At 39.1% G+C, this 24,095-nt stretch overlaps 1 protein-coding gene across 1 annotated transcript in view; it reads left to right on the forward strand.

The window, feature by feature from the left end:
* The first annotated feature begins 10,032 nt into the window (after positions 1–10,032).
* Positions 10,033–24,095, forward strand: part of KBTBD11 (kelch repeat and BTB domain containing 11) — a 33,386-nt gene continuing 19,323 nt past the window's right edge. The window contains exons 1-2 of the mRNA XM_036751245.1: positions 10,033–10,378; positions 11,376–11,593. The gene's annotated coding sequence lies outside the window, so the exon portion shown is untranslated. The remainder of the gene's footprint in view (positions 10,379–11,375; positions 11,594–24,095) is intronic.

Below are 24,095 nucleotides of genomic sequence, written 5' to 3' on the forward strand. Positions count from 1 at the left end.
ATCCATGTTGTTGGGATACATGAGTTATTTTTGGCAAGCCACTCATTTGCAGATCATATTCAATGGAAATTTTTTTAACTCACTTTCAACAGTCAAAAATCAAAAGAAGCTGCATTTTGACAAAACATTGTCTAACTGAACAACACTACTTCTTAAGCAATGTTGGGAAATACCGGGCCAGGGAAGAAATTCTAGCTGGGCTACACTCTGGTGCTCTGAGGTTACTGCAAGGGCATGGGAAAGTACTTGATTTTCCAACACACAAATGAATGATATAGCAAATCATAGCATAATTATCATCAAGCAGGTATGCTTAGTATCAAAGATATACATTCCCCAAACTGAGTTAAACCAGAACATAATTTGTTCTGTCTGTTTCACATAGACTACTCTAGGTAATTTATTTTCATAAAAATGATGACTTTAATATGGTGATTTTTAAAAAGAAATAAAATAAAACAGAAAGCATGCTGAACCTGGAGTTTGAAAATCTCACCTAATAATTATATAAACCTAAGTCATTTAGTCTCTCTGTACTTCAGTTTCCTAACCTTTCAAATGATGGGTTGGATTTGGTGGCCTCTAAAGTTCCTTCCAGGTCTAAATATATATCCTTTGGCAAGTCTTCAATATATTTGTGCCTCTGTTTCCTAACTTGTAACATGTGCCTAATAATGCTTGTATTACTGAACTCACAGGGTTGTTGCAAGGAAAATGTCTTGTTAATCTCAACTCATCCAAACCAAAAGGCACATATAAAGAGTTGACTACTCATATGGCACTGCTAGGTGCTGGAGATAAAAGAGAATAGACAAAATAGTATCTGCCCTTGAGGATGTTACCCTTTTCCGGAAGGATATAACATGTAAAAATGTAAATAAGTATTTGTAATGGCAAAGGAGGACTTGTTGTTTTGTCCTTTTTTTCTTTTGGAGTTCTAATTCTTCTCAGCACTAAGATAATCAAGTGTCTTTAATTGAGACTTGCCTTTGTTTGAATCAAGAGTCTTTAATTAATCAAGCGTCTTTGATGACCTGTTTAAGTCACAAGAAAGCCTAAGTCACATGAATTCGAGTCACATGGTTGTTATGCCCTCTGTGGGCTGACCCTGAAGAAGTGTATATGTACTCTGAGGTTAGCATTTTGCTTCAGGGCTCACTCATTGGAAGAGTGTTCCTGTGATTTTGCCAAACGAGACTCTGGGTAGCCATTAAGGAGCTCCTAGGCTTTGAAAACTCAGATGTTGGTGCTTCTCTCCCTGGTAACTATGTATGTATTGCTATGGACAGACAGTTAGAAGCCCTGTCTGCTGATTTGTGTTATTTGCTCTGTTTATATAATTTCTGCTTGTAATTTCTGTTTGTGTTTTCTATGAAGTTCAGGGTGCTGACTTTTCCCCCAGTCTAAGTGAATGATATGTGTATGTTTAATTAAAGTGAGACCGTAAACCCCTCAAAGTTACTTTCCTTAGAAAAGGAAAGCTAGCAGCCCTCCTGTGTGCTGGTGTTATTGGCCTTACACCTCCACAGCAGCTGCAAGCAGCATTGTTGTTACAGTATTACATAAATGTGTGCTTTATTACTAGTGAAGGGCAGCAGAATAAGGGACAAAATTTTGATTTCTAATTCTAGACTTCCTGCTTTGTTTAACCCTTGATGGTAACTCAATGCTTATGTATGTCAAAAGAATGTAAAAAATGTTCTACTGCAAAACTTACCATGCTATTTTAGAAAATGCCTTTGTTTTGAACTAATTGTGTCCTCTGCCTAGCTAAGGAAGAGGTAACATACCAGAGGGGCTTATAGACATCATTTTGAGTGGATGTGGACTTGAACCTAGGGTCTCTATTTTAGGTACATCATATATCGTAGTTGAATAAAATATGTTCACTCACGAAGGAGGGCCTTTTAAAAATCTTTCTGTCAGCCTTGAGCTATGTTTCCAAATTGCATTGTATTGTTTATCTCCAAAAGGACTTCTCTACTATTTTCCCACTAAGACCTTAAACACTGGAAAGGGCTCTTTCTCTGGAAGCAGAGGACCTGGGCTGAAGTCCCACATTTTACGCTACTGTCTTGATCATTAAACCTTACTGGGCCTCAGTTTCCTTATCTGTAAAACAAGGTAATCATACAACATGGCCTTTGAAGTCCCATCCAGATCTATGGTCTATAATTCTAAGGAAGGTTTGACTTAACTGCATGTAGCCCTAAGAAAGCCACCTGTGGGGCTTTGGCCTAGGAACATCTCATTGTTACAGTATGGTAGTATATAGTACCAGAGGCAGGCATTAGGAATACAGTGTTTTTGTAGCATGGGACTTGTTTCTAAGTAATGAATGCCTACACCCTGGTTTTATGCCTCTAACATTTTCAAGGGGTATCATTAAGTTTTCAAAAAGTTCTCAGAACAAGATTAATTTTCCTTCAAGTATTAAACATGTCACAAAACAATCCCCCTTACTCTTGTCTCTCTTTTTCAGTGGGTGAGGCCAGCAGAATGTTGTGAAATCAAATGAACAATAATAGAATGTTGCAACTCTAAAAAAATTTTGGAACCACTCCCCTATGCATTTTTAAGTAATTTTTAAGCAGTTTCTTCCAGGCATGAGATAGCCCAGTACAGCAGATTTGTATAGATCTATGCCCTATCAAATACATTTATACCCATAAGTCTTGAGGTAACTTGCAACATTGGATTTAAAGCTAGGAAGGTCCTTACCGGTCATGTAGTTCAAGGCTCTCATTTTAAAGTTAAGGAAATTAAGATCCAGAGATTTTATAAGTGACTTGCTCAAAGTCAGAGATAGTAAATAAAAGAGTCCCAGGAAACTAATCAACAAATCAATTAATTAACAACCTATGACTATGTGCCAAATATTGCATTGTGTCCTAAGAATGAAAATTCAGAAGAGAGACACTTCCTGAACTTAAGTAATTTATGTTCTACAGGGTAGATACAAAATATTCACAGAGAGGTAAATACAGAATATATACAACATAAATACAAAAGCGTGGGGATCAGGGTGGGGGGAAGGAACATGAACGACTGGGAAAATCAAGAAAGACCCGCTGAAGGAGATGGCGCTTGAGCTGAATCTTGAAGGGGGAGCTTGAAGATGGTGAACATTTCAGGCCCAGGAGATTTTGTTTCTTGTGGATTTCTTTCTCTTTTGCTATTTGTCTTTGTGCGTTGTAGCTATTCTGCAAAGGAAAGAAAAAGCATTTATTAATGCTTATTTACTATGTGCCAGGAACTGTACTGAGTGCTTTACAGATATAATCTCATTTGATCCTCACACAACCTCACACAACATTTTACATTTGAGGAAACTGGGGCAGACAGTGCTTAAATGACTTTCCCAGGGTCACACATCTAATAAATGTCTGAGGTTGGATTTGAACTCAGATCTTGCTTACTTCAGGCCTAGCACATTATACCTGTGCCACCTAGCTGCTACATATAGCCAGTATGCTAGAGGACTATCTCTAGATCCCTTTACATTGTCTGGGTACCAGTGAAGCCCTTGGGCTTCTTAAACATGTCATCAATTGCAGCCTACTTCTATTACACATCTCTTCATTAACCTTTTGATCATCTATAATTTTAACTATTCCAAGATTGTGATGTTATAAGATGTATAACTATACATCAGCAGGAAAACATTTATGCCAAAATGATGAGCTTTGGTGTTAGAAAGCAAGCTGGGTTCACTAAAAGCCCATCATATTTCTCAAATGCAATTCAGCACCCTCTCTTCTTCCTATTAAATTCTGCACCCCCCCCCAATCTATCTGCAATGCTTTCCCCAGATATATGTAATCTTTTACTGACTCATTTGATGACTATCTAGATGCATGTCATTGTCTGGACAGTAGGCAGTTTTCATCCATTTAGTTTTCCCTGTGTGCTTTGTAAGAGAAATTGCTTCTGAGTAGGCATTAATCTCATTTAGGAGGCCCTATCATGTTCTGGTATTTGAGATAATCAGCACAGTGTCATCCACAGCAGGAGCACAGAGGATCTTATCACTTATAGGGAATCCCATAGCACAGTGCTCCAGCACCTAGCACAGTGCCTGGTAAATATTCCTTAAGCACTTACCAAATGCTTTTCCTCATTCTAAACTCCAAGGAAATAAAGAAAGATAAAAACAATTTCTGCCCTCAAGGAATTTACATTTGAATGGGAGAAAAATATAAATAAGCACATGCAAGATATATAGAGAGAATATGGCGGTAATCTCACATAGGAAGGTGTAAAGGATGTCGAGAGGATGGCATTTGAGCTGAATCTTGCAAGAAGCCAGGATAAGTTAGAAGTGGAACTAAGGGTGGAGGGCATTACAGGTACAGGAGACAGCCAGTGCAAAGCCACATTGATGACTAATGGAATGTCTTATGCTAGAAACAGCAAGCAAGCTATTGCAGTAGAATCATTAAGAGTATGGAAGGAAGGTATCCAGTAACAAGCCTGGAAATACAGAAACAGACCAGGCTGTGATAAAGGATTTTACATTTAATCTTGGGAGTAATAGGGAGCCACTGGAGTTCACTGAGTAGGGAAATGACATGAGATCTATACTTTAGGAAAATCGCTTTGGCAGCTGAGGGGCCTTCATTTAGGTAGGAGGAGAACCAAGATAAAATAGTGTTATGAATATCCAGAGGGAAGGAAAGGGTAATCAACAGAGTCAACAGCTAGATAGAAATCAAGAAGAAAGAGGGTTGATAAAAGGACTCTGCAATTAAGACATCAGTAGTAACTTTAGAGAGAGCAGTTCCCATTTATAATTTGCAGTTTCTCCCAAGAGGAACCGGAAGCTCACAATGGGGAAATAAATAGTTAGTCAACCCTTCCCTTCTCTCCTCTTAAATATGTTTTCATGACACTGCCTTCTCTTGGTTCTTCTACCAGTATGACCACTCTTCTGTTTCCTTTGGTGGATCATCTTCTATATCACACCTACTAATAGTGTGGTGCTCCAAGATATCTGAGGAAGCTGGGGGCATCGTACGTAGAGCACTGGACCTGGAGTCAGAAAGACCTTAGTTCAAATTCAGCCTCAGTCACTTAGTTGTCATGTGACTCTGGAAAAGTCACTTAACTGCTATCTACCTCAGTTTCCTCAACTGTAAAGTGGGGATAATAATAGCACCTACCTCTCAAGGTTGTTTGTGAGGATCAAATGTGACAATATTTGTAAAGCACTTAGCATGGTACTGGCACATAGTAGGTGCATAATAAATGCTTTCTTCCTTCCAAGGCTCTGTCCTTACTATTCTCTAAACTATTTCACTTGGTGAGCTCAACTCCCATGGATTCAATTACCCTCTCTATGCAAATGACTCTCAGATCTATTTGTCCAGCCCTAACCTCTATCCTGACTTTAGTCTCAAATCTCTATCTGCCTTTTAGGCATCTTGAACTAGATGGCCTACAGATATCTAAAATTTAACATGGCCAAAACTGAAATCATTGTCTCTCCCCAAGCCTTCCCCTCTTCCTAATGTCCCTATTCCTGTTAAGCATAATACCATTCTCCCAGTGACCCAGGCTTACAACCTACATAGCATCCTGGACTCCAGTCTCCCTCCTCCCATTATCTAATACAGTTGTCAAGTCTTGTCTTTCCACCTCTGTAACATCATTCATATGCTCCCTACCCCTTTTCTCATCTGACACTACAACCACCCTGGTGAAGGCTCTCATCTCCTCAAGCTTGGGTTATTATGATAGCCTACTAGTTAGTGTTCCTGCCTCAAGTCTCTCCTTGCTCCAATTGATCCTTCACTCAGTTGTCAAAACGATTTTCCTAAAAGACAGGTCTGATGATATTCTCTTCCCTTCCCCCTGCTCCTGTTCAACAAAATCCAGCAACTCTGGCCGGTGAAAGATGAATGACTGAGGAAGCAAAAGTTTGATCTTCCAAGCATATCAATTTATTAAACAATGCGTGGCAATTGCCCAACAAACCAGAACCAGACCTTCTCAGCTTAGGCCTGGAACCTGAATACAGGAGGAGACAGACTTTTATACATTAAAAACAATTAACCAAATAAAGCCAATTAATTAAAAGGAAAGAGTACAACATTTTAATGGTAATTGGGTGGGACTTCTTTTTATTGTTTTCTCACTTTCCCCAAGTGTCTGTATACAATCAAATGAACATGGCAACAATAACTGATTGATCAGGACAGGACGTTTTCAGATAAGATGTATGGGTTGCCTGAGTTGCTTGTACAATTGTGAGAAAATTCCTAGCTTCAATGTCTGGATCTGACTGAGTTTCCCATCAGCATAACCTAAGTCCTTAGTTAAGGATCTCTAAATAGCTGGTAGAAATGGTCCAGTTTTCCAGTCATGCAAGGCTAGATTCAAACAAAGTAATAAAGTTTTCTCCTAATTCCCACAATCAAATGAAGTTTTCTAACAAGGCAGAAATTGGACTAGACCCATAATTGAAAGGAAAGAGAACTGATCTAGATCCAGAATTGAGCCACAAGATAAAGTCAGTGTGGTTCACTCAATTCCTATTACCACTTGTTGCTCCAATTATCTCAACTCCTCACAACTCTATAACTCTTTCTCTCTTTTTTAGTAGCTTAAATTTTATTGAGGGAAAATAACATGTATTCAGAAAATCTAATTACGAAATTTATGCAAACAAAACAATTGAAACTGAGTGTTGTAAAAATTAAAATGACCAAGCTTGGCCCCAAAGAACAGATATGAAAATATTTCTAACCTGGCACCTTTGCAGAAATGAAGTTCTATGGATGTAGAACATCACAGACTTTTTTAATATGTTGATTAATTTTGCTGAGCTTTTAAATTTTCTTTCTCTCATTTTTTTCTACTTTATTACAGGAAATGGCTCCCTGAAAGAGTAGAAGTTGTGGTAAAAATGGAGAATAGGTTTAGTAGGAGTAAAACATAAAAGAAAGAGATAGAAGGATATGAGGTTATGTTGAGAGAAATTGCAGAATTTGAGATAATGGAAGTATCTCCGTTATGAGTGATGGTAAGATTAGATTATGATCATCCCTGTGGGTGGCTGAGGTAGAGTGAAAATATAGATTGTAGAAGTTGAAGAAACTAATGAACTGGAAGGCCAAGGAATTTTTGAGGATATCGACATGCATATTGAAATCTCTGATGATGAAGATAAAAGTTGGGCTAGAAAGAAAGACTGAACAAGGAATTGAACTCCATGAGAAAGATGGGTGAGTGACTTAGATTCCAGCAGAATACCACAACTGTGGTCTATGTGGCATAGATGAATGGAGTGAATTCCAAAGGAGGAAGGGCTACTGCATGATGGTGGCAGGAGTAGGGCCTGGAAGACAGAATCAAAGAGGATGCCTATTTCTCCTCCTGGTCTATTTTGCTAGATGTGGGACATGAGAAAAGGAAGCTACTCAGTCAAAAGATGAGTATCATCTTCAAGGAGGCCAGTATCACTGGATTACAAGGTATGATCTAAGGTTGGTGTTTGGTAGGGCAAGATGATCTATGGGATAAGGGCAGAAGGGCATTGAGAGCACAAAATAGTGAAGAGTTGAATTGGCTCATCCAGGAGAAGGGAAAAGAGTGTAGCCAGTGCAAAGGAAATGAGCTGGGAGACAGCTAAGGAAATTATAAGCTCCTTGAGGGTAGGCACTGTCTTGCTGATTTTTTTTTATTCCCAGAGCTTAGCATAGTGCCTGGCACAAAGTAGGTGCTTAATAAATGTTTTTGACTGATGGGAGAGAACAGGGTTAGGGGTTATAAGGTACAGAACAAATGGAATGAGATAAGGTTTTGATCAGATAAAAGAATTTCAGAGCTTGTGAATATGGAAGTAGAATATGGAAGTAGTTGGTAATATCAAGATCAAGAATATAACCATCTCTATGTAGGTGAGGTAGGGTAGAGGCATATGTCATGGGAAATGAGTAAATTGAAGACCTGGAAAGTTAGGGTTTTTAAGGAATATCAGTATATATGTTGAAGGTCCCTAGTAAGAGGGCAGGATTTGAAAAGGAACTGTGCTCATTGAGAAAGGAAGGAAAGTATCCTGGGTGTCTGTAGGTAACAGCAACCAGAATCTTGAATGAGTGGTAAATATGGATTGAATGAACCTCAGAAGAGAAGAGGTTATTGAATGATGGTGGTGGAGGGAGAGTCTGGAAGTGGCAATGTGAAACAAGGAATATCCTGATCCCCTTTCCCTCCCCTTTGCTCCCCACCCAGAAGTGGTTAAGGGTATGAGTGAAAGAAACTAGGGCTGGAAAGGGAAGAATCAAAGTTTTATGCAAGTCAATCTCTTCTCCACTCCTTCCACCAAAAACAACATCAACAAACCCCTATTTTCAGTATAGATATCTATAAGTTTTTATATTAAAAAATTTATCATCCACATCAAAGATTCCTAACCTTTTTTTGTTTTGATATTATGGACTTCTTTGGCATTCCAATAAACTCTATGGTCCCCTTCTCAGAAAAATGTTTTTAAATACATAAAATAACATACTTAGGATTACAAAGGAAATCAATGATGCAATTTTTTTATTTGAAATAAAGATGTAATTTTTCTGATCTACATTCACAGTCTCTCTGAAATCTATTCATGGACCCACGTGGGACTTGTAGACTCTAGGTTAAGAAAATCTGGGCTTAGAAAGATGACTGAAGATCCGAGTTTATAGACCTAAGCTTTTTCATGGGATCGGGCTGTTCTGAAGGAACAGAGTAATGAACTTGGGCAAGCTTGGGAGGTAATTGCTTGAAAAAAATCATGAATGGCAAATACACACACACACACATGCTCCCAAAGAATCAAGAGATCATTTACTGTGACTATGGGAAACCAGTCATTAGTAAACCACAAAAATGGTTAAGAGTAACAATCAACAAATGTGCTCCAGTCTTAATTGAACTGGAATCCCTACAGGAAGCAGCAGTGCCCTATAACAAAAAGGTATTAGAGAAACTAACATCATTCTGAACTGCAACTTTTTTTTAGGAAGCTCACTCTTTGGAGCCATGGTAGAAGGGTGCTAACTATTGCTGAGGTCCTTCTGCACTGCTGGACTCCTTATTTAAAATTTTAGTAGTTGTGGAGGCTCTGTATTATAAAATACCTTTTTCAAAGATGATTATGTTGATAATATCTCACTTTAAAATTTATAAAGTCCCTTTATATACACTATATCATTTGATCCTCACAGCGGCTATATAAGTGCTATATACAAGTATCATTATCCTCATTTTACATATAAGGAAACTGAGGCTGAGAGTAGTGAGTGACTTGCTCAGGGTCACTCAGCTAATAGGTGTTTGAGGTGTGATTCCTGGTTCCAAGTCCATTGTGTTATACATCACCCTATGCTAGCTCTTGCATGCTAATATATACTTAATTTTTTCCAGGTCCTATAATAAGATAATTAATAGATTTCTACTACTACCTCTCAAACTTCCAAAATGATATTACTTGCAATTTTATTTATTCATACACCCATTTTTTTCAGGATCTCTTATTTAGAACTCAAAGGGACATTAGAGGTCATCTAGTCTGTCCCTCACATTTTGCAGATGAGGAAACTGAGGCCCAGACAGGTCAAGTGACTTGTCCAAGATCATCTAGGTAGCAAAGGCAGAGATCAAATTTGAACTCAGGTTCTCTGAATCCAGCTGACTTTCCACCGGGTGGTGTTGCTACTTCTCTATTACTTGAAAGCTTTTATGAAACTGAATCTAAATATCATCCACTTCCCATTCAGCATATTATGCTATAAGAACAAATCTGCAATGTTATTAAGTCTCTAAAATCTCCAGAAAAAAAAAATCCCCTTGTATCCAGAGAGGGTTAAATGGAACAAAAGAGCATAACGAGGATAAATGGGTGAGTGGGTGTGTGTGAAGCCTTGGAAGTGAAATGCACGCAGGCTTCTCACTGCTGTGTGTACAGTAAGTAGGTGGAATTAAACAAAGGAATTCCCAGCCCCCTTTAATCTAAACATCTGACCCCAAGTGCATCACACAGTCGTCAAAGAGTGGAGGAAGGCAATTCAGCCATTTGCATGGTGTGCACCCAGCTGGGGAAAGTTCTACCTCCCCCATTGCACCAATCCATCTGGATATGTGAATGGTTGTTAAGCACGGGGGCGCCTGATGTATCTGTTCCACTCCCTCTGCCCTCAAACTGCCTACAGGTTGACAGTTTAGCTCTGCAAGCTGAGAACACTAAGACCTGGACTTGAGGATGCGAGGATGCCATGGTCGAACGTGAACAAGAGTCCCTCTGGACAGCGGACCACGTGTCTGGGTGGGGATGGTGGCTGGAGTGCCGTGGCTGTCAGGGAAGGGACCGTCATGAAAGGGTTATGTGAGTGAGGTAAGGAGCTGGAAGTGATTGAATTCACCGGGCCTGGGTCGTGCCAACCACAAGGGTGTGCTTTGGTCCGTTTCAGAAACAGGGCTGAAGATGGGTACTGGAGGGAGACAGATGTAGAGAGAAAATTGCCTTCCTCCATTCCCTCTTCCCAGGTCTTCCTGGGCATGCCCAGCTAGACGGCTAAAGAGACCCGAGTGAAATAAACTACGTGAAGACAGCTTCGACTTCCCAAAGGCTTTGGTTTGAGGGGAGTTTGTGATTCTCAAAATAATGAGTAAGAGGAAGAGGGGAGAGGGAGAGGAAGGGGGGGGGCGGAGAGGGAAAGAGAGAGAGAGAGAGAGAGAGAGAGAGAGAGAGAGAGAGAGAGAGAGAGAGAGAGAGAGAGAGAGAGAGCGCCTCGGGAAGGGAAGTAAGAAAAAGTAAGCCACAAAGGACATTGGGCATAGAATATCAGCATCAGTCCTCTTTTTTTCTTTCTTTCTTGGACTGGATAAACTAATCCCACATGCTCAAGGCTGCGGGAGCAAACAAGTTGCTCTCGCCACCCACAGAGCCTACAATCCAAGGAGTGGACGCTGGCTCTGACCCACCTCCCACCACGTCAAAGTCCCTAAGGGATCTTGTCTCCTTGCAAGGGGGAAAATGCCCCATTTCTCCCATTGCTTTCTCTGCCTCCTCCTGTTGCTTTGCCAATCTCCCTGAAAACAGAGGCGACTCGGGATGCCTGGGATGCATGTTAATCATGCTGCTCAGTTGAGACCTCCCCAGTGGAGGAGAACATAGGTGGAGCTTGATAAATGTCGGTATAGCACTGTCGCGCTTACATCCACGGCTCCAGAGCCATCTCCTCTCTCTCTCTCTCTCTCTCTCTCTCTCTCTCTCTCTCTCTCTCTCTCTCTCTCTCTGTCCCCTCCCTCTCCCTATCCTTGCCCTTTTCAGAGGCAGTTCCTCTTTGAAGCCCTCAGTCTAGCATCTCCCTCTCTCTGTTCCTTTTTAGCCACAGCTAAAACCCGGAGAAGTGGAGTCTGCACAGTGCTCCTATATGTGCGCTGGGCATGCTCAGAAGCAGGGAGCTGGTTTGGGTCCGAAGTCAGAGAGAGGCTTCTTCAGCGCGGTGCTGGAGCAGGAGTGCCCGGGAAGCCTCGCAATGCGTTAGAGGAGAAGATCGCACTTTACCCAAGTAGGCGTGGCCCAGGTTCCTCCAGAGACTGAGAGGTGAGTACTGATCTCTTGGCAGGAGCCCCCCAAGCCCCCGGCCACATACAAGCAGCATCTCCCACTGACAAGCAAGAACATCCCACAGGTCCAAACAGCAGAGTGTGTGCGTGCGTGCATGCGCGTGTGAATGTGTAAACATACTGTATTTCTCTTAGGTACAGGAACTAGACGGAGCATCAGTTGCCTTATTTTGTCAGCGTCCCAGGTCCAATTCTTCCCGTAATTGAGGGGTGGAGTGGGGATGATGGTCATTTAGAATCCCATTGTTGCTCCAACAGCTTAATGCTAAACATGCTTTCTGGACCACTGTCCAATGTAAAAATGCTTTACAGATGGGAATTAGAACACGTATGTGCTTCTGCATATTTGGAGGTTTTGTTTATATTAATAAAAATTTAATCCCTTAATAACAACAAACTGAGCGGTGGAAGATTGCTCCTTGAATTTGGCTTCCAGGAAAGAAATCATTTGCCAGAGGTCCTTCCAGAGACTTGGATCGGTGTCAGTTTTAATCATGCTTTTCTCTTCCATCAGTTCCAATTAATCCACCTCACTGACTGCCCAGCCTGTTCAGGGAGCTCAGAACACTACTGAGCATGCTCCCGAGCATCTGACTTCCCTGATCGCTTTTTTTCTCTTACACACATATACTCATACAAATGCACACAGAGCTCAGCTGTGCACCGCCTTCAGCTCCCTACTCTGTGTTTATTTTGCCACTGCCTTACTATAAACCTGATGGCTTAGGTCTTGTGATCAAATCTATAGATACACCATCATACATTGTTTATTTTCTTTAAATCTTTGCCCAGCTGACTAAGCAAAGTGTGGCAGTAAATCACATAACCATGGCATTAAGAATCCTGGATCAGTCGTATTGTTTCACTCCCAGGCTGGCTGACATCATAGTAGGGGATGATTAAAAGGCAACTCAAAACAGGAACATTGAAACAAAGGCTCTGAAACACCTAGGCTGCCTCAAACTATCAATTTACATACACCTACAGTAGTGTTTGCTGAAATACAGGCTCGAAGGGAACATTTTGAAACCACTTCTTTTACTGCACTGCCCAGTCCCCAACCCAATGTCTACTATAATAAACACAAATTCCAGTCCTATAATGCTATGATTCCATCTACCATTATGGAAACCTTCTGCTTTCATTAGGCACTGAAACAGCTACCTGGACACAGTTTGACCATGAATATATGTCCTAAATACATTTTAAAGAGATATTTTAAGTCCCTGTGTCTCAGATTCCTGCAAAACCAGATACCCTATCTTCCGTCATTTTTGCCTCCTCCTGCCTTCTTCCTTTGAATGTTTTCTGAAAGGACAAGGGAGGAGACCAGTGTAATATTTTCGCTGAACCCATTAAGGCTTATTAATGACAAGTTTTAAAGTTCTACCCATCCTCCCCACCTCAAAACATAAGAGGAGTGAAGAGTTCACCCAGTTCTATCAACCCCTCCCCCCTTCACTTCCCATTAAACAGCAGTTATTCACTCTCTAATTAGGAGATCTTAATGAACATCAATGAAGCCCTTCAGCCCTTTATCCAGAGCTAATAATGTCCTATTATTAGAACTTCCCAACCCTCTCTCCCTCTTAACACCCTCCCCACCTACATCCTGATATAGAAACAAGGATTTTGCTTTGTGATCAGATCCTTATACAATCTTTTTGTCCTTCCAAATACAATTTTCAAATTGACTTTCTTACTATCCCTCTCTCTCTCTAGATAGTAAGGGAGTCTATAGTTACATATCTACATATACATATATATGGGATATATGTATGTGTATGTATGTATGTATAACTAAATAAAGCTTTTAATGAGAAAAAAACCCACAAAGCTTTTAACACGTTTCATAGTCATTGGATGACCATACTAAGCATAATGAAAAGAATCAAAATTAAAGAGAACAATTGTAGCAGTTAAGGCAATTTGGGGTTGAGGAAGGAAAAGAAAAACAGTCCACACAGTAGGTCTACAGTAAGAATCATACATGGGACCTTATACTCTGCCAGAGAAAACTTTTCAATATCATAACTTTGTTGTAATAACTCCATGTCAACTAGATGAATCCCAAGAATAGGTTTATAATACTGATTTTGCCTTTCTTTTTCTTAAAGCTTGTTAGGCAGAGTATTTAAATGAGAAGATGTTTTCCTTAGTATGCTACCCTTTCCATGTCATAGCTGGTTCTAGCTCCAAGGGTCCAGAGAGTGAGAGTTGCCTTAGACCAAATTGGTAGGAAGGTTTTATTAATGTAGTAATGATACTTCCTCTTCATTCTTTCATTCAACAAGAGCACTATGCTAGGGTGAATTTAGTTAAGATGTCGTCCCCATCCTCAAGGAACTTCTTGTCTCCTTAAGAGTTTCTGATCTTACTTCAGCTACTTTAAACTGGTCTGATAGGTTTGTACCGATCTACTATTACCTCAAATCACATAGAAAAGTAAACTGGTCCTAGTCTCAGACCTGGCTTCAAGTCCTAGCTATGAGCCCATTGCTAGGCCATCTAATATTTCTTCGTCTCAATTTCTTTATCAATAAAATGGAGATAAGATGCTTGTTCAACTTAGCTAAAGGGCTTGTTTTGAGGAAAGGATTTCATGTGCTGTAGTTGAAGGAACAGTGGGTCTGGTGTCAAAGGATCTGTGTTCAAATTCTGGCTCTATTATCTGTGTGACCTTGGAAAAGTCAATTGACCTCTGTTGGCTTCTAAAAAATGAATGGGTTGGACTGTGTGGTTTCTAAGATCTAAAGCAGCTCTAGATCTCTAACTTAAATATTAAAGCGGTATATAAATTCAAACCATTATTATTTTCCAAAACAAAAAAAATGATATGCATAGATATTTCTTTTATAAAAAACCTGGTTAAACATATACTTTTGTACTCTGTTTCTTCATTTGTAAAATGAGGATATTAGGTCAGATGATCTTTAATATCCTTTGTCTATGGTCATATGATTCTTAAAATTAGGACTGTCCTATAAAATCTGGGATGTAGAGTCACCATCCCCAGAACTGCCAAAGTTGTTAATTGTTTGTATTGTACTGATGAGAATAAACAAAAGTACCTCTAAGGCAAGCTCAGAGGATTCAGCCCAGCATTCACCGACTGTCATAGCTGGCAAGAACCTCAGAAGTTATCCTGTCTAATCTATATCTGATGAGGATCCCCTCTATGACATCCCACTTCCTTATGCCCACCCCTTATCCACCTCCACCCCCTCCCCCCAAAAAAAATCCCCTAGACCACAGATGGTAGAAGATCCTGCCTAGTTTAGGTCCATCAGGATTCATACTTTCTTGTTTGTCTAAGTGCCTACAGCACACATTGCTCAGTAATAACAATAGCAGCACAGTGAATCTGGAATTAATTAGACAGCTGCAATATCACTAAGGCTTTTAGAGCCAATGGGAATAATCACTGGGGTGGAATGTTGCCCTTACTTACCCTTGTAGGTAGAGTGCTGTTTGTCATTGTACAGATTATTGGTCAATCACATCTCCTCGTAGCGATTTATGGGTTAAGATTATTTGTCTCTTTTTGGAGGTTAGTCATCAGTGGCCCTCTCAGACTCTCAATGGTGACTTCCTTTGCTGGTTTCTTCATGAGATCACCCAAGGAAGCATTCTGAATTGATTTTCACATTCTAGCCAAATGATGATGATGATGCACAAACATTTTTGAGATTGTTAACAATGTAAAGCAATTTGTGAGATTAAACAAACAAATAAAATATAAATTTTGTACTTTGACATTAGTCCAGCTCCATGCATAAAATTAAATAAGATGGTCCACTGGAAATCAAAGTCCCACTTGTTTATTCTTCTTTGGCATTTTGGTTGAAATAAGAAAACTGCTGCAAAAAAGAATTTGTTTATTTAAATTAAAGACCTCTCTTTTTAAATGAGCAAAATGTAAATGGAATAAGGAAGTATAGACCACATCAATGCACAAATAGCATACTTTATTATAATTAACTATGTACATATGTATATATTTACCTTTAGTTTACCCTTCTTTAGGGGAAAACTTATTTTTATTGAATTTTGAACTTTGAGAATTTGAGAAGTAGTACATATATTCATTTTGTAGAGCTAGAAGTCAAAGAGTCTTATAGAGTTGAAAGGGCAATGAATGGTCTTAAATAAAAAGATTGACCCATTCAACCTCCCTCAATTAATTGGTTAGTCAACAAACATTTATTAAGTACTTAACTATCTGCTGGGCACTGAACTAAGTTGAGGATACAAAGAAAAAGCAAACACAGTTCCTGCCCTCAAGGAAGTTATTCCTAATGGGGAATAAATAAGGAATTTTCAGCTTAACAGTACCTCATATTTTCTACAGAAGTATCTTAGGCTTGGAGCTGGAAGAAACCTCAGAAGCTATCTACTCCAAACTTGTTATTTTGTAGATGAGGAAACTGAGGCACAGAGAGGTGGAGTGACTTGTCCAAGGTTACATGGGGGATGTGGGATTCAAACTTTCTTTCTATTTATTCTCCCTTCCTCTTTCTTTCTTCGTTTCTCGCTTTCTTTCTTTCCTTCCTTCCCTCCCTCCCTTCATTCCTCCCTCCTTTCTTTCTTTCTTCCTTCCTTCCTTCCATCCTTCCGTCCTTGACACTATACTATGGCTGCCTTTCATGATACTTAAGTCAAAAATCACAAAGATTTAATATACAATTATAGGCAAGTAGAATTAGTGTAATGTAGTGGAAAATTGCACCACACTGAAGATTCATTCTAGTTCTGCTTTTGCCACTAACTTTCGATATGACCTTGGGCAAATTATCTGCTCCTCCTTCCTCTTCGAGGAAAATACCAGGTCAGCCTACCTGAAATAATGTGATAAATGTAAAATCAGATAATGTTTGTAAAAGTTACACTTAAGGATAAAAATACAAGGTGTTTTAAGGCTACCTTTAGATTATGGTTATTTTACTCAGGTAGGAACAGGGATAAGCATATTTCTCATTTATTTAATAACTACATACATACTACCATCTACCTTCAATAACATCATTCTTTGTATTTATTTCTTGAGTTGGTGCTTTATAGTGGGTTAGGGAGTTAGCCTCAAAGTCAGGAAGGCTTAGATTAAAGTCTAACCTCTGAGCCATGATATAAACATAGTGCTTCCTGACTCCATTGACCACAGGTGTCAAACACTAGGCCAGTAGCAAATGGGCCTGTAAAATTACAGAAAAAGAACCAAATAAGATTAAAATGTAATTGGGAAATGTTCAACAAAATAAATAAAATACAATATGGATAATATTAATTTGTGGTTTTCTAAGTCAACATAAGACCCAAAGGCTAGCTTTCCATCCACCATGCTCCCCTGCAGCATGTATAATGCTGAGAAATAGCCATTTGAAATATTTTAATCTACTGGATTCCTTCTTGAAATTTTCATTATATATTACAAACACAAGGTGCCAGAGAATCCTCTTTTGGACACATCCCAGCTTGATTTCAACCTAGCCTAGCACTACAATTGTGTGGATCTGCTGGAATTGTGTAATATGTTCTTGATGTGAAATGAAAGACAACTGGACAGTTCTTACTTCTGGGCAAATAGGCTATAGTCCAAAGTATTTAGTCTTTGTCTTTCTGTCCCCCAGTGCCTTTCAGAGTCCCTAGCACATAGTAGGAACTAAATCAACACTTGATTTATTGAGTTGCAAGTGGGATTTACAGCAAGGAGAATGGCACGTGCACCAGATGGCAAAAGAATGATAATTTCTATTTGAAAAAAAGTTTCTTTTCATTCCCAAAGGACATTGTGGGTTATAGATCAATACTGAAATGTTTTCTTTGTGACTCTGAAATCCCTCTTTGATTGTTCACTGTATCCCTGGTAGTCTGTTTCCCCAGAAGTACATTTCTGCTTCTCAGAAATTGGGAATCTCCTTGTGTAATACTGAGCACAATTTAGGCATTTTCTCCACCTGGGAGATGCAGCACCTCACCAGTGGTAGCTGGCAGTTGTACTTTAGGCTCATCTCCTTAGGTCATAGATGTTGAGCTAGAAAGGATTTTAGATGTTAGCCCGATACCTCATTTTATAGATGACGAATTGAAACTCAGAGAGGTTAAATAACTTAGCAAAGGTCACACAGGTAGTGTCAGGGGCAAGATTTGAACTCGGGTCTCAGGACCAGTTCTCTTTCCACTGTATTGTGCTGTTCTTCATCAGTGTTCAGTCGGCGCCACATTCCAGTTTACATGTATCATTGCTGAGGCCAGGTAGTGGGGTGGGAAATAAAACACAAAACAAGCACATTAGGCTGAAAGGGACCCAAGTTTGAATTATGGATCTACACCAACTCCCATTTTTGATGTTTCTACTTACCCTTTTGTAGTGTGGCATCCCCTTTGCCCACATGCTGCCCTTGGACTGTCCAGGGATCATCAAATGTTATCCCTGGACCTGTTCTTCCTGGGTACCCAGCCTTAGCCCCTTTGTGTAGGTTCTTAGTAAATAGCATATTCATTGTATATAGTCTTCGCTTAATCATTGTTTGTCTGATGATGTTATTTATCTTCTTAGGGACCTGCAGTGGCTTCCTATTGCCACTTGGATAAACTATACACTTCTTAGCCTTGCATTAATATATTCACAATCTGGCTCCAACATACCTTTCTATTCACATCTCACAATATTTGGGAATGAAAGAAGAACAGCAACAGCAACAATATTACCTTTACGTACTCTACCTTTCCAGTCAAACCGAACCATTAGTTATTCCACGATCTCAGTCTGACATTTTCAGCTTCTGTTCACTCATGCAGGCTCTCCCAAATGCCAGCAATGCATTCCCCTCTCCCCATCATTACCTGTCAAAATCCTTTTCTTACTTCAAGATCCAGTTCAGGTGCTCCTCTTTCATGAAGTCTTCCTTTGTCCATTTAGATGAAAGCATTTTCACTCTCTTCACATTGTCTTAAAACACTTTTAATGAATAACTATTATATCGATAAGCATTTATTAAGCACCTGGTATATGCCAAGCATTGGTCTAGTCATCAAAAACAGAAAAAAAAAACCATCTGTTTAAATAGCTCTTTCAAGTTTACCAAGTCCTTTTTGTTTCACAGCTGTCCTGTGAAGCACTGTTGGTGCAAATATAATGCCCATTTTCGTGTAGGAGGGATTCCTCCTACTCCAATTAATGTAACCAAAAAATGTTGAGGGCAGACACATGTGATTGTTTTAATGTGTAAGAAAGATATTTTACACCCTGTGATCTTTGTGTTGCATATCCTTTTGATTGGATAAAAGAAGGGAATAGCTGACTAGCTAACTAAACAAGCTAATTATATCCCCAAGGCTTTAACTATTGGAGAAATTTCAGCCGTTCAATTAGTTCAGCCAAGGACCAGTCCAGCAGTAGAGTGACTACCTGTGACTCTGTTATTAAGGAGACTGATACAAGCTGGACATGGGAATTTTGTTTTGTTTTGTTTTGTTATCTGTGGTTTTAGGTACTTTCTTGCTTTATTTTGAAGTCCTTCTATCCATATTTAAATAAAAAAGATAAAGTCACATTTAATCCAATCAGTTGCACAAGCAACTGACCCAAGACCCAGTGCAGTATATTGGAAATACCACATGGGTGAGCTTCCAGAGAAAAGGCTTGTGTTGAAATCCCTGCTCCTTTACTTACTTATTCCGTGTTCCCAGGAAAATATCATTAACTTCTCTGGACCCTAGTTTTCTTTGAAGTAGAGAAATTCCCATGAGGAAACTACCTCTACCTCTACCCAAATGCATCTGCCATTCTTTAGTATAGTTTCAGAGATTGCCCAGAGTAACCTAGTTTCGTTGTTTGTTGTTTAGTCATTTCAGTCATGTCTGACTCTTTGTGACCCCATTTGGAGTTTTCTTGGCAAAGATACTGGAGTGGTTTGCTATTTCCATCTCCAGTTCATTTTACAGATGAGGAAACTGAGGCAAACAGGGTTAAGTGATTTGTCCTGAGTCACATAGTAAAGTCTGAGACTGTATTTGAACAGAAATGAGTCCTTTTGACTTCAAGCGTTGCACTTTATCCACTGTGCCACCTAGCTGCCCTACAGTGACATAGCTAGTACATGTCAAAGCTGTTTACAAGTCTTCCTGGTGCTGAGGCCAGCTCTGGCTACCGCTTCTTTTGAAAGCCTTTGATATCCAATATTCCTAAGCATGCTCCCATCCAAGTACTAATCAAGATTGATTAGAATCAGAGATCATCAGCCCATTTGGGACAGCTATAGTAAGGCCAGGACTAAGAGTAGGGATTTGTACCAGATACCCTCTAAGATCCCTTCTAATGCTAAAAATCTGAGATCCTGTAAAGTTCTTGGATTAAAGTGGTAGTGAGTCATTTAAAAGGATACCATAGTATTTCTCAACTTAAACAATCAATAAAGATGAAGAATATAAGTTTCCATATCTTCTCGGGGAAGCAAAAAGATAAAGCCTATGATTTATCTATGGATCATTCTGTGATTTCTGACTCATTCTATTCTAAAAGTGTTTTTTTCTTTTGTTGTGTTCTTTTCTCTCAAAAAGGAGCATGTGGAGTAAAAATTAACTTCTGCCTTATAAATGATAGGGTACAAGAATGAAAATGGGCAGGATATATTGGAAAATGCTACCCACAACATTGTTGATTCCTGACTCCATCTCTTATTCCATGGTGATAGAAGTAAAAAATCCCACTGCTATGAATTCAGATGATGGGGGAGCAAGTTTGAATGAATTTTCTGCAGGCTTTTTTTTCTTACCAAAATTCTACTCCATTGGAAACCTTGGTGTCATAGAGGATATGTCAGGAGATCCTGAGCTGCAGGAGGCCCTTCTTGTTGTTGTCAGTCATTTCAGTTGTGTCTGACTCTTTGTGACCCCATTTGTGTTTTGTTTTGTTTTCTTGACAAAGATACTGGAGCAGTTTGTCATTTCTTTCTCCAACTCATTTTACAAATAAGGAAACTGAGGCAAACAGGGTTACATGACTTGCCCAGGGTCGCACAGATAGTGTCTGAGGCTAGATCTGAACTCAGGAAGATGAGTCTTTCTGATTCCAGCCCCAGTACTCTATCCATTATGCCATTTAGCTAGAAATACTTCTAGTATATGTCTGGTGATTGATCTCTGTCATCTGAGAACCAACCTCACTAAGCTTGGAAAGCGACAGGGTTATGAACTGTTTGTCCACAGCAACTCTCAAGGACTATCTACAAAGGTCAGGATAGGTTTTGACTTGCCATGACAGAAATGAAATCATGGATCCTTAAATGTATTTCATAAAGAAGATTTTTAGTGCCTTGTATTCCACATATATCTTGCCAGTGTTAATTCATTTAACCAATGTTGACTAAATATCTTCTAAGTGCCTGGAACTTGCCTGTGTGGAAATAGGAGAAAAGATCTAAAAAATCTAATTTAGGATGCAATACTAATGAGTTTTCTTGAAATGATTCCAAGCCCTTAAGCAGTGAATGATTGTAAACTCCCAAATGGCTCTAGATATATCTAGGTAGGTATAATGCTAAGTAACATCTTAAAAACTGAAGGACTTTCATGAACCCCGTGATACTATTCAAACGTGCTGCATACAGAATGTATATTTATTTAATTATACTGAATCATACTGTGTGCTTCACTAGTCCTCTCAATTTTTTCATCTGTAAAATGGAGGGAAAAGTGCCAGCTTATAAGTACTCTTTACAAATCTTAAAAGTGCTTCATAAATGTCAACTCTTATTTAACAAAATTAGACCCTTGCCCCTCAGAGAAGTATGCTTTGTGAGACCTTTTCTAGACCCAAGTGCACCTCAGTCTCTACCACCAGATTCACATTTGTAGAAATAAATGTAATGGAAATCTATATTTAAATGGTATTAGTTTACAAATACAATTTACTCGGATGCCAGAGCTATCTTATTTCAATACTCCAAAGTACCTGTGATTTAATCTATGTAAGTATTTTCTCCACCAATGCAGATTATAGTCCTTCTATCAGTTAGGAGACATCTTCATGAGTTGCTATGAAATTAAAAAAAAAATCATTACACATGATGGCCAACCTTTTAATGAATTGCTTTGATCTTAGCTGGACTTTTTCTTTCACTGTTGAGACAAACGGCCTTCCAGTTTAGCAGGATTTGTCCAAGCTTGCATAGGTACTGACATGGCCTTTGAGATCCCAGAGTCATCTCTATGCCACAATGAGGTATTAGAAGATCACATCTTGGGAGTTAACTTAGATGTCATCTTGTCTGACCCCCTCATTTTATAAATGAGGAAACGGAGACCCAGGTAGGTTCCAGGTCACAAAGCTATTAAGCAGTCTAGTTACCTTTGGAAGCTTGGCTTATTACAGGAGCATTGGTTAGGTTGATTCATGATGACGCTCCTTTTAACATTTGTGGGGATCTAGAGTAGCAAAATGAAGTTGGATGAAAACACTATAAGAAGAAGCCAATCGTATGGGGGTGGGAGGAGAACATGGGAGACTGGTGGGAGAAATGGAGTGGGGGGGAAAGGGAACAGGCATTTATTAAACACTTACTCTGTGCCATCCACTGTGATAATTGTTTTACAGATATTACTCCTTTTGCCTTTTCCATTCTCCAATGACTAGTCTTTTAGATGAGCATTTAGGGTTTCCCAACCTTGAAGGTGTCAGTTTATTGCAAAGGGCCCACAAAACCACATCCATAGCAAGTATTATCATTATCATGTTCATTCAGTCATTCATCTACCCATCCATACTTTCATTCAGCATTTTAAAAAATCCTACTATGTTTCAGACTAGGTACATTAGGAGACAAAGGCAATAATTAAACAGTCCATAATCTGTGGGCAGTTAGGTGGTACAGTGGATACAGTGCTAGGCGGGAGTCAGGAAGACATCTTCTGGAGTTCAAATCTGGCTTCAGGCACTTATTAGCTATGTGACCTTGGTCAAGTCCCCTAACCTCGTTTACCTCAGTTTCCTTATCTGTAAAATAAGCTAGAGAAGGAAATAGCAAACCACTCCAGTATTTTTGCCAAGAAGACCAAATGGGGTCCGGAAGAGTTGGACGCAACTGAAAATAACTGAACAAGAACTCTTGGGGTGAGGGTGGAGTTTGGGGACTAGGTCAATATGTATATCCCCAAGTCAATACAAAATACATACAAGTTTAAAAAGTAGTTGCTGAGGAGAAAGACATTTATTTAGCACCAAAAAAATGCAGTGTGACTCAGCATAAAAATAAGCAGATATGCTTTCTTGTAGACTAAATAACATGTCCCATAATATATGTATTACCATTTTTCAAATGTATATACATGCTATTGCAATTACAAAAAACAAATTCATTTCCAAATGCCACTGAGTCCCTAGTATCTTTTTTACCATCAAGTATTTTAGATAGAAAACTATTAATATAGTGTACTATATATATACTATATATCATATATATAGTATAATAATAGATACTATTAATATACCTATCATTTTGTCATATGCTTGAATTGTTTTAATGGCAAAAAGGGGTATTTGAACTAAAAATGTTGAGGATCCACTGGTGTACAAAGAAAATGTGATATTAGATATTATCGAAAAAAGAGAGGATTGAGATTTTTACTTCATGCCTTCATATTTCATATTTAAAGGAAGATATGTTTATAACAACAGACATATGAACCATGAAAACAATTCACTCATTATATTGTCTTTTTAACTTTTGTGTTGTCTTTTTAGTTCTTTTGAGATTTGCCACTGACAGATATGCAAGAAATATAACAACAGGTGATAGGAACAGAAATTGGCATAGAAATTATGTTGTAGATACAGGTAATAAAAGTTAGCTGATACGTTGTCACTTCATCTCCATCACAAGCTCTCCTACTGGTGCAGTAGAACAAACAATAGATTAGGAATCAGAGACCTGGGTTCTTCTAGATTGGCTGTGCCACCAACTCACTGTGACATTTAACAAGTAACTTTACCTCTTGTGGCCTTACCTGCCCAGATCTATAAAATGAGGGGCTTGAATTAATATTCCTTCAAACTTCAGAAATCTAGGAATCCTTCCTCAGTGTTACCTATGATACAACAGACTATAAAACGATCAATTTTTCATTTGGAGAAATATCTGTTACTTTTCCCTATAATTTCCATTTTTTCCCTTCCCTTTTCTCTCCCTCCCTTACAAATCCACTCCATGGAGCCATGTAAACAGACGGTGCAGTTACTTAGGCTGAACCCAGAGTTGAAATGAAACAAATGGCAGTGATTTTGGCTTGACCTGAAGTAACAGTTATTGTTAGGGAATTTTTGAGCCTGTTATAGGAAGCACAAATGAAATAACATCCTCTTATTGAGGACTACACTGACATATTTGAGGATGCAGGTGTATAAACAAGGCAGGAAACGCTGGATTTCAAGCTGTGGCTGGAATAAGAAAGCATAGAGAAAACAAAACAGGTAGAGAAAAGGA

This window comes from Trichosurus vulpecula, chromosome 3 (assembly GCF_011100635.1).
Source record: "Trichosurus vulpecula isolate mTriVul1 chromosome 3, mTriVul1.pri, whole genome shotgun sequence".
NCBI lineage: Eukaryota > Metazoa > Chordata > Mammalia > Diprotodontia > Phalangeridae > Trichosurus > Trichosurus vulpecula.